The sequence below is a fragment of the Corvus kubaryi genome, unplaced genomic scaffold (assembly GCF_017639235.1).
Source record: "Corvus kubaryi isolate FWS band 111438036 unplaced genomic scaffold, C.kubaryi_AGA036_p1.0 74, whole genome shotgun sequence".
NCBI classification, from domain to species: domain Eukaryota; kingdom Metazoa; phylum Chordata; class Aves; order Passeriformes; family Corvidae; genus Corvus; species Corvus kubaryi.
The window spans coordinates 1,900,753-1,912,608 of record NW_024582061.1 but is presented as its reverse complement, the minus strand read 5'-3'; the positions used below and the strand labels follow the sequence as shown (position 1 = coordinate 1,912,608).

Sequence of the window (11,856 nt, the reverse complement as noted above, 5' to 3'; positions counted from 1 at the left end):
ATCACCTGAAGACGTGCAGTGACAGGGGCAGGGCTGTGCTAGTCAGGGTCAGGCATGGGTGCAGCCAGAGCAGGGACCAAAGTCCTTGATGCCACAGAGAAATTGCTGTGTGCATGGGCTCATCATTTCTGCAAAGCACCACTAAGTAAGGGAAAGCAGAAAAGGTTACCAAAAATAGGATTTTTGGAGGACAATTCTGCAAAGCCCAGCTCCCAGTTTCAGGCATAAGCTATTACCTTTGTGTTTTGTTCTTTCACAGTCCAGAACAGTTAAGTGTATTGTCAGTATTTACAACCTCTTTAATTCAAAATAATTATTTAGTTGTGTCTTACCTCAAAATCACAATATTTTGAGGGGAAAAATTACTTTGGAAAATTCCTTAAATTGTGTGTGCATTTTCTTATCTGCCTCCGGATTTTGTCTTGTAAAGTACGTTTTCAAACTTCCCCCACAAATTTTGAATGCTGAAAAATTTCTTTCTTCTCTTTCATTCCTTCTTCTGTCTTCTCTGTTGTTTTTCTCTATTCCTTTTTGCCTTCCCACCTGCCTTTTTATTTCATATGTAATTAAATGACGTAGAACAGGAAAATTAAGAAGCATTAAGATATATGATGTGACTCAAGGTAAAAGTAGAAAAATCATCAAGCTATATTCTGTTACTGTAAAACATTTTCAACAAAAATAAAGAAAAAATAGAAACTGAAGGGACAGAGTTCAAATTCTGTGTCAGGTAAGTCCAAATTGATTTACGTTTTGCAGGTACTATGGTTGGTTTTTACTTCTCCAGTTCAGTCACCTCAGCTACAGAGGTGAAGCAAACTTTTCTAAAAACCCAGTCCTCTCTGTTAGTAATATTTTCCCTGTCTTGCCACTCCCTCCCTCCCTTTTCAGCATCATTTTCTCCACAGGGTGACAGGATTACAGCTGTCGTGCCCGTTCCAAGTTGTGGTGCACACTGTCATCTATGTCATTGTAACTCTGTATCTTGCTGGCAGTTAAAAGAGTGACACAAATTGTTTTCCTGCCAGATAAAAATTGTCTAGTAGATTTAATGTTCATAACCTAATGTGAGGAATAATATTATATGAGCAACAGCAGTCAATCTGCTCATAATGGTATTGTGTCCCCTGGTATTGCTGGGGAGAAAAAATTGAGCCTGTGGTAGCTCAGCACCTTTCTGAGCAGTTCTGCAGACTCTGGGGCCAGGGCTTACAGCAGTGTGACCACACAGCTGCAGAGCCAGTGGGCTGATGTGAAAATTCAAGCTTGGAAATGGAGAAGGAAATGGAAACTCAAGGCTGAGAGTTGTGTATGCTCAGCAAATGGTACAATGAAACCCTGGTAGGTGAAAAAAAAATAGCAATGCGAGTACAGCTTGTTGCACAGAATTGTGATTTATCTGCTTTTATTTTCAATAGTTCCAGTGGCATCGTGATGTAGGATTTTATAGCCTATTAAATCATGCCTGGCATTTATGGATGTAGTTTAGAGTGCATGCATTATGGAGAGTTAGTAGCCTCTCCCTGGCTGAGCAGCAGTTTCCACTCATACGTCTTACTCCATCTTCATATCTTTTTATACTTTAAGCTCAGATACAGACAGATACACTCCAAAGAAAAAGATATTAGTGAAGAATACAAAAGATAAACAACTTTTCTGTTCCTGTTGGGTTTGGAATGTCCTGATCTGAAGTGGCCTTTATTTCTGATGTCTCCCATTCCCAAAGGCAAATCTGCACCCAGAAGGGTTGTCTGCAGCTTTTTAAGGCACTGCACATTCTGCAACCTCCATCAGAGCAAACAGATTGCCCTCTCCCAGGAAAGAGGTAGTAATCAGCCCAGATTGCTGATGGTTTTCTTTGGTGCATGTAGGGAGTGGCATAATTAAGACCGGAAATTTGAGCTGACCCCAATATTAGCTTGGGAAGAGGTGCTGAGGTGGGTGGACCTGTGTGCCAAGGCCTGACCTGGTTTGTTACTTAGACAGTGGTGGGATCACCACTGGTGCCTTCCCAGCATGTGGTTCACTGCCCCTTCCCACTTCAAGGCCACCCTCACCAGAGCTGTCCCTGCAGCCGCCGCCAAGGAAGGCAAAGGCTCCATCTTGGGTTGTACCCATCAAAGCAGGCTGAGAGGGCACCCAGGGAGGAGGAGCAGGAAGGGCAGCTTGAACAAGTCCTGTCAGCTGTAGAGAAAGGGAAGAACAAGGCAACTGGTGAGGATGGAAAAGGCAGTTGAGATAGGACCAGGATTTTTGTTCAGGAGAGGCCTCGCCAGCAATGTCCGGGGAACAGAGAGAGGGAGAGGCTGATCAGATAGTGGCTGAATAGGTGACCTTGACCGGAGGGAAATTCAGCCTTCTTGCCTATTATACCTGCAGCCAGTGAGACTCCTCTGTGTCAGAGGACTATGGCACAGGGACCTTTGTGACCAGGATAAAGGAAGGTTTTAGCTGCCTGTGGAAGACACTTCCATATGCCAGGGCTTGCAATAAGTGCAGATTGCAGTGGTCACAACTACCACTGCAAGAGATAAAGACATGTTTCATTCTTAGATACCATCTTACAAGTGGTAATTAAGTTTTTACAGCATCCATGTGAGGTAAGCACACAAGTACTGGTCCTATTTTAAAGCTATGAGAGGAGAGAGGGTGAGTGCTGTGCAGAAGGCCGGGTGGTGGTGACTCAGTGGCAGTGCCACCATCACCAACCAGGAGTTCCTGGTTCCCAGCCTGGCCCATGAACCACAGAAGCCTCCCTGCCAAGAGAAGAAAGCTGATTTTTCAAGCCCTTTGATGAGAGAAGAAAGGTTAGAAACAGCCTGAGGCTGTTTCTAGAGAAAGTGTCACGGTTGAAGGAAAATTTCAGAGGAGGGGAGCAGGAAAGGGGATGGTGGTGAAGGAACTATTGATACAAACGTTTATTAAGGGAAGGGCGGTGGCAAATCAGAACCCAACAATAGGGGAAAAACAGGTCAACAAAGTAGATTTTCATGAGAGAGGCCTATGGGACAGAGGAGAGGTAGCAGCAAGAGGGGAAAGAGCAGCAGTGGGGAGGGAGAAAAAACACAGCAAGAGTGTGCATGGCAGCATTTGAAAGTGTCAGGAGACAGACAAAAAAATGCCACCAAACATGGGGTCTTACAGTAATTACAATCACACTATTCACACTAATCACACTATTGCCTCTTCCACAGCAGCTGGAGATCTCAGAGCCCTCCACAGAGCATCATTACCTTTGTTTCACCTATGGGAGAACTGAGGCTCAGAGCAGTGAAGACACCTCCCTAGGGTCACACAGCAAGGCCAACACATTATTCTACTAATTATTAGGTTTAAATTATTACAATAAATGCAGACAATTATTAATGCAGAATGAAATGGGAGTAAGCAGAGAGGGGCACACAGTTCTCAGTGGCACGGGAGAGAAAAAGAAAAGATGACTGATGTCAGCAGCCCAAATTTATTTTTTATAGCTCCAAAATACATAATGTCACATAAAATGACATTTGGAAGCTGTGAGCTTTGGATCCTCTATGCTTTAAACTACAAGGTAAGTAATAATAACAGACACACCACTATATGCACAAGTACATGTGCACACAATAGTTCTGATGCTAGCTGTGTGGTTTGTGCCCTTCAACAATTAATTTCCTCCGTTTTCCAAATTTCAGAAAAATTAAGGTAAGCTACAACTACAAAAATGGAAAGATGTGTATACCAGAAGACTTCCACAACACCAAATATTGTTACATTCTCAAAGTCCTTAGAGATAGAAGGGAATAGAATGGGATAGAGTATCTCAGTTGGACAGGACCTGCAATTGCCTGGAAGCTGCATATGACCACTATCATGGTGGGGTCATTTGTTTGTGGTAGTTATGTGCCACAGCAGAGAAACTATATGCCTGACAGCCTGTAGCTGTCATGTCAAAAGGAGCATTCTCTGAAAAAGTAGAAGCTCAGAAAATTGCCACCAGCACTAGTCTGAGGTAGCATAATGTTTTCAGGGCCTAGGAAAATTAGATGTTTTTGTAGAAGTTCCTCTTCAATTAAAAATCCCCACCTTTCCTCACCTCTTTTTTCTTCTTTTCCTCACAAGAAATGAAGAAATGCCGCTATTTTTAACCGTAGTTTGAGGAGGATAGAGTAGTAGGAGCTGTGCAGTGCTACCACCCTCTGGCCGCTGTCAACAGCACCGTCCTCCATCTGCACGAGTGCTCTGAGCTCCTTCATCTGCCTCACACACCTATGGGAGATCAGTGCTGCCTCTCAGTCCACCCAGTAAAGAGAGACACCTTCTGATGCAGCTCTACACAATGCCTCTTTGGGCTGCTTGCTTTTGTAAAGAGATCTCATCTGGATGAAGGATGCAAAGGTCAAACACTTCCAGATGTGTTGGTCCTCCGTGGGTCCAGCTCATGTGGCCAGTGGGTTCATCTCCTACCTGGTCATATGCAGACTCCAGGCAACTGCAGATCCCTTCCAACTGAAATATTCTACTCTACTCTATTCTGTTCTAGTCTAAGAACTTTGGGAACATTAGTTCCTAAAGCTACCCTTTGAAAAAAAGTCCAGTAGCATCTCTAAAATTTCTCAAAAACAACCTGCCCCTTCTTTTCCTCTCATCTACCCTCCTGTCCATAACCAAGTGCTCATTTATTTAAAGAACAAAAAGCTAATAGGAAAAAACACAACTACTATGCCCACCATTTTGCTATTAAAAATATGCTTCCCAGAATTAAAGCCAGCAGCTCTTGACACATAAAAACTCATTTTTCCTTTTTTACCTCCATCTACAAGAGAGATCCTGGCTATCTGCCCAGACGAAGAGGAAACCACAGCAAACTGTGGCATCTTGCATCACACTCTTCAATGGCCAAAACTGGCATGTCATAGGCTGTGAAAAGGAATGAATTTCAATGTCAAAGGAACTTTGTACCAAGGCTGTACTTTACCTTTGCTTCCTCTTTGGACGGGAAAAGTGTGTCTTCAGGTGACAATATCTGTGCAAGTAAATCTACTGCCTCTTGATGCCAAGGTTGGACTTTGGGGGTACTGCTCCTTAAGCCATTTTCTGACGCTGATGACATGATGCCTTAAGTAATAATGATAATTAATAATAAACAAAAAACCCCAAACCAAACCCAGCAAAAAACCCCACACAATTCCCCCCCAACTTGATCATCTGGTATTGAAAATGAAGTTCATCAGTAAAAGATTTCCCATGCTCAGCTTATTTTCTCAGATGATGTGTGTTCCTTTTGGGAGATGGATGCTCTATTTAATTTATAATATTTGATGAAAACTCTAACACCTCTTTGTAACCAAGATAAGGGATTGGATTCTCTTACTTTGTGATTCCAGGCTGAATCCTTGTGCTTCACAAGGTATATGTGTCTGCCATCAAAACCTGCAGAGAGAGCAGAGGTGAAGAGAATATGTTCTAGATGTCCCTCCTTGGTACAACTTCCCACAGATGAATCTCTCAAGACACAGAGAGTCCTTTCTCAAACCTTCTCACAAGCTGGAAAACCTCAAATTATCTTTGCAACAGAAAGGGCATAGTTGTGGGGGTTTTTTTCCCCAGTCTAATCTCTACAATACTTCTGTCTCCAGAGATCCCAACTGAACGGTCTGGCCTCTATATTGTTTATTAAGCCCCAAACCCTTCTAGATGACCACCAGGCAGCAAGTCTGACCAACACAAGATAGAGGAAAGGATGGGTGGAAAAAATCAAAAAATGTTATGGTTTAGAGATACCAAATCTGTAATGAGGGAAAGTGAGGAAAATCACAAGTTCAGGCTTTCTCCCTGAAAACACTTGCCACCAGCTGTCTCTATTTAAAATGCCTTGCTTGATGCCAAATGCCACATTATTTTACAAAGAAAAAAGAGAAGATGATTGAAAAGTTGCTTCCTAGTTTGTGTAGAACTCAAATCACTTAAAACTCTAGAGGTCAGTGCCATGAATGCTTGATGAGTGACAAGACTTTCTTCAGTTTGCTTAAGAAAATTTTTCTGGATATGTATGTGTGCCACGCAAGGAAGAAAAGCTTCACTCCAAATGAAAATAAAAATCAGAAACCGTTTTTGATGCGATTTTTCACCGCTTTTCCCAAGCAGAATCAATCACAGAATCACAAAAGAGTGCTGATGTGGCGTAATGAAGACAGACAGATCCACGTGTCTGACAATTCTATAAAAATATCACTATTACTTGGATGCAATGTGCCACAGTGGGTGAAGTGCCCAGCTGGGCAATTGTCCTTCAAATGGCAATGGGCAGCTGATAAAAGAGACAGGAACAGCTCCTCAGTCCTTTCAAATAGGCGCATGATTTTAAATCAAAGCTGCCACTTTGCCCACTGCTGATCATAAATTTGCCCAGTGTACCTGGAGGCATTGGCCAGCCCCAGAGTGCCAGACCTACAACTGTCACAGTGGCATCAGCAGTGCTACAACAGTGCCATCCCTACCTCCAGAGACCAGAGAACACAAAAACCTTGGGTTTAGTGCCTTGATAGGGGAATTCGCCCGTGAGTTCTCGTCTGTTACAGATTTCTCAGCAAACAAAATTAGATAGTGGTAAAGTAGCTGAGCATGTACAGATGAAAAATACAGCATGGGAAGTAGATATTGTCACAGAGTGGGAGAAAAGGTTTATTTTTTCACTTAATTTACCACCCTCAGAGACACAAATTCAGAACGCACATAAGCCATAATAAAACCAGGTCACCTGATTTGAAAGGTGAACATGTTTGTATGGATCTGACAGGTGTTAATGATGATTTTCAATTGAAAAAGGAATCCTGGAAGACAAATTGCTTGTCAAACAAGTCTAACAGCATTAACATTTTCTAGCCATGTGTTGCAATATATAAAGTGTCTTGCTACCTTTATTTAGGAGAAGATCCTTATGAATGTGATAATCTTTTAAGGTCCAATTTTATCATATAATGTGCTGCAACCCATGTTTCCTATGTATGGTTCATAATGAGATTAGTACAGTATAAATCTTCGTGCAATTTAAATAAATAGTCTCTCGAGTGTCTGCCATTAGAAATATATTGTTCTGTATTTGCCTACAGGCACTGATGTTGCATCCCATAATTGTTAAGTATTTATCTGTGTCGTGTTACAAGGCATTTAATTTTATATGGGAGAGTGTAATCTTTGTTTTGACCATGATATAATTTGGTTAATTACCATTTGTTGGATTCTTTTTCCCTTTGCCACAAAGTCTTTCAGTTAGTATTTCCAAAGTAGCCCATATATAGTTGCCTTTGGCATAGTATATGGAGCAGTCACTGACTCAATACAGAGATCACTGTTGTAATGTCAAATTTATCCCGTTAATCTCGTCTTTCCCGAGTTCAATTTACATCATTTTCCATTCATACAATCTGAATGATTAATCCATATTAATATTTTTACGATTTGTTCTGATACCTGGATACTTGCTAAGTTTCCTAACTCTATGGATTCATGCAGTACTGGCCCATACTTAATATGGCCAAGGAGAATTCTAGGTATAAAAAAACAATTCCAAATTCAGATATCCTTTCCTTCCTCAAACAGGGTTTAATTCTGCTCTCACCTTTACTGATGGGCACCAAGAAAAAAACATTCATTGCAATCAACAGAGCTGAGGGTCCAAATCAGTTGTTCCCCTATCACTTTGTGGCACTGAAGGGGAAAGATCTCTCTTTAGTGCCTGAAGTTCATCTCATCCTGTGGCAGGTGTCTGCAGTGGGTCAGAGGAACGGGTGAATTATCTCTTTGTCGCCACTGACTGCAGCAGGAGGTTAGGCAATTAGCCAATGTCATGCAAACATATTCCAGGCTGTCCCATTTGTGCTTGCAGTGTATTTGCCTCTGCTTCATGTAATTGTGGCAGGTCCATCACAGCTCCAAGGCAGCGGAGGATGCGGTGCTGTCTGGCTCTCGCCGGTGCAAACAGTTACAGGATCATGGCACCGACTGTACTAAGGCCAGTAGCTCAGCACTGAAGAATTTATATCAGCATAAAGCCAGAGTAAGCTCCAATAACTTCACCAAACCTTCACCTTCCTCTTTGCGTAACTGGGTCGCCTGACTTTCAGTGCAAGGCCTGGCAGAAGAGATGGTGTTTCTTTTGCTCTGTGTATGACTGGGTCTGCCATGGGCCCTTGTCACATGAATTGATGCTGAAGTTGTTCCTCATCAGATGACCTGGTGTGGGGACATGCCACCCAGGACATGGCCCAGCCAGCTGTCATCCTCCCTCACTGCACATCCATGCCTCTGTTGGGTTTTTTTAGCCTTTCTTGTTTTGCCTGCTAGAATCAGTAATTCCATGCCCTTATCTGCAGCTGTTATTTTAATTTATATTAAAGCAAAAACCAAGTTTCTCATACAAGTACTGGGCTGTAGAACCTGAGGCTTGAAGAAAAGTAAATAACCATGGCAACTGATTGACAGAATCATGAACCAGCAATGCCCTGGGGGACAAGAAGGCCAATGGAATAGTAGGTTGCATCAGGAAGAGCAGTGCCAGCAGGTCAGGGAGTGATCCTGCCCCTTTGCTCAGCCCTGTGAGGCACATCTGGAGAGCTGTGGCCAGGTCTGGGATCATCAGGACAGGAGGGCCATGGAGCTCCTGGAGCAGGGCCAGCAGAGGCTGCAAAGATGAAGGACCTGGAGCATCTCCCTTATGAGGAAAGGCTGAGGGAGCTGGGGCTGTCCAGCCTCGAGAGGAGCCCCAGCTGAGAGGGGCCCTCAGCCCTGGGTGTCCCTGTGTGCAGGGAGGGCTCCGAGCAGGGCCCAGCCATGGCACCAGGGGAACGGGCAGGGACTGATGCCCAGGAAGTTCCACCTGGACAGGAGGCAGAACTTCTTCCCTGGGCGGTGCCCGAGCCCTGAACAGAGACCAGAGAGGGTGTGGAGTCTCCCTCACTGGAGATATTCCAGAACTGTCTGGACACACTCCTGTGCTGTGTGCTCTGGGATGGGCCTGCTGGAGCAGGGAGGTGGGATCAGATGAGCCACTGTGGTCCCTTCCAGCCTGACTCATCCTGGGATTCTGTGAAGACCTTAGAGGGTTGGGTTGTTTTTTTTTTTATTTTCTGACTCCTCATGTAAACCAATTGCAAATTCTCTGAAGCAACACTTCTTGAACACAACCAGTTCATTTCGCCCCAGAGAGAAAAGGCAGGGCCTTCTGGGGCTGCCATAGTGGCAAAAGAGTTTAGACAGTGAACTTAGAGGGATCTGTGCCCAAATAAGATCAGATAGGCAGGGCTGAAGAGCTCCTCTGCATGTGATTCCTCCTCAGCTGGAAAAGGCAGATGCTAAAGAGACTTTGCTAATTTCCCCTGCCTGGAAACCTGTAATGAACTCAGAGCAGAACATCTGTTAGTTTCTCCTAAGCTGGAAAGGGCTGAAAGCCAAGAGACATGTCTCGGGGTGAATTTGCTGGCCTGTCTACAGTGTAGGAAAACGTCTAAGCCCTGGAGAAAGCCTGGTGTGCTCTGTCTGTGAGCAGACAAAGCTGGCAAGTGTCACTAGGAGCCCAGGGGTGACACAGTTTATGGGAGAGGAGAAAGGTTTGTTCCCTTCATTCATGCAAATGTTCACTAAGAACTCCAGTCAATCACATCACATCACACACGCATTCAGTACTGCAAAAGTCTATGTTTGTTCACGGATGAGATGCTAAAAAATATGCTACCTTGGCATGTGCCACAAGTCATGAGAGGGAGACTGCTGGATGCAAAGCCTTCCTGCCCACTGACAGGCAGAAACAACCTGCATCTGGACAGTGCCTGTCATGATGGGGCATTTAGAGATGCCCAGGGCACTGCAGGTAATGGAGGTGCTGCAACCTTGTTACTGGAGTAATTTAACTGGGATTAAATCTTCCCTTTCCCAGCAAGGTTAATCATCCAGTGCTATAGAATCCCAGAAGGTAAGGGGCTAATGTGTGTATCTCAAATACTGATAGCCAGATGGCTGTGGAGGCAACCAAGGATTGCTGGAAATAGCAGACAATAACATGCTGTGGGAAAGAACAAAGTGTGGCTGGAAAAGGGGCCCATGTAGAGGTAGGGCAGCACTAGACAAGCACCCTTGTTCTAGCTCCTGGAGATAAGCACGACACAGCACAGAGCAAGCATAGGGATGAGGCTGAGAAGTGGGCATGGTGTGTATGGGGGAATGAACACCACCCAAGACCCCCTTAGCCCTCCTAACCATTTCAAGAAAGGTCTGAAAGAATGGACTGTGCATAAGAACTAATTTGCACAGAAAATAAGAACACTGTCCTCAGGGCAGGAAAAACTTACCTAGAAAAAGGTACCCCCAACCAAGCCCAGGCAGTGTGCCCCAGGACCCTGGACATCGCATGGGCTGGATCAATGCCAGAACAAGGACTGGTGATCTCTTCTTCTCTCTTTCCTCCTTTCTTCCTTTTCATCTTACCCCTTTATCCAACCCCCACTGACGTGTGTTTATGTAGTAGGTCAAGGACTAACCTACCAATTTCCATGCCAAGTGTATAACTTACTAATGGGAGTTTTTGCAGACCCCCTTTTGCTGTTCCTTTTGACCACAAGTATCTATGAATCTTGGGTGCTCCCTTCCCCTTAAGGGTGGGATGTCACAGGTGCATACAAACTGTATCTCTTACTCCCAGGTAACATCAGTAAAACCAGGTAAATGTAGTGTCCCCACGACACTGCTGGCAAGGGACAGCCAACAACATCCTTGTTAAGGTCACCCCTCTGAGCCAGCCTGATGGCCCCCAAACCTCCTTTGAGGTGTCCCACATCAACTCCCAAACCATGCTCAGACTTTGCTCAGGTGCATGCTGGTTGGTACAAGGGAAAAGGTGCTACCAAGGGGCACTCCAGTGGCTGAACAGGGCAGGTGGCTGTGTTCCCATACCTGGGATGTTCCCTGACACTGTTTAAATTGCCAGCCATGGTGGCTGGTCCTTGGAGTGCTAAGAGGTGCTGGACTGACTTTACTGCTGAACCACCCTGCACTACATACAACAACAGGCAAGGACATCTGTCCACTTCATGGAACAGTCAAGGGATGTTCACAGCTGCAGGAAAGTCCGAAAAAATCTACAAGCTCTTGAGATATTTAAATATATAAACATATGGAAAAACCTTTCCAAGCAATGATAAAATCTAAAGGAAAATTGTTGGAAAAGTCAAAACTTCAAAAGTTGATTCCAATTTTGTGCTGCAGGTTTAACCTGTCCTACGTTACACTTGCTTGGTTATTAGCTACATGCCTGGAAAATATCACTGCTAGTCCAGAGTAAATGCTGGCAGCATGTTCCCTATCACTTCAGCTTTCCAAGAAGAGAACGCTGGTAACATTTTTCAGGTAAAATGTTGATTACTGCTACATTTTCCTCAGATTGTGTTTCTGCATCTTGGAACAGTCAAGAGGTTTCCAGGAAAGGCTTGCAAACAATTACCACATTCTTGTTCTCCATCAGTCACCCCAGCATAGCAAAACTTGACTTTATTTTTTATGACATCAAATTCAGACCAAAGCGTCCAGTTTTACCTTTGTTAGTCAACTGTATTTCATATTTTATATTTGCTCTTTCCTGGAGGCAGAATTATTCCAGAATAGATGGAACAGGATTAAACTAAATGTAGAACTTTCATCACTTCTGAACGTTGCACATCAGTAACTTGTGCCCTCCTGCATAAATGGATGCATAAACAAATGTCTGCATATACAGAAGATAATCAAGCCCAAGTCTATGAAAACTGTCTCCAGCCAAGATCACAGGGTGTAGGTTACGGGCGGGTTCGGTCGGGACGGAGACGGATGGAGATCTCTATAGGCAGGTCT

At 44.1% G+C, this 11,856-nt stretch overlaps 1 long non-coding RNA gene across 2 annotated transcripts in view; it reads right to left on the bottom strand.

The window, feature by feature from the left end:
- Positions 1 to 270: 270 nt before the first annotated feature.
- The window catches only part of LOC121675203, a 37,513-nt gene continuing 25,927 nt past the window's right edge, over positions 271 to 11,856 (bottom strand). The window contains exons 6-8 of one of the 2 annotated variants that reach the window (XR_006019996.1): positions 5,351 to 5,409; positions 4,955 to 5,094; positions 271 to 2,184 (exon numbers count right to left, since the gene is read on the bottom strand). This is a non-coding gene — a long non-coding RNA (uncharacterized LOC121675203). Of the gene's footprint in view, positions 2,185 to 3,441; positions 4,246 to 4,954; positions 5,095 to 5,350; positions 5,410 to 11,856 lie in introns of those variants that run through there. The other variant, XR_006019992.1, reaches the window with a different exon arrangement.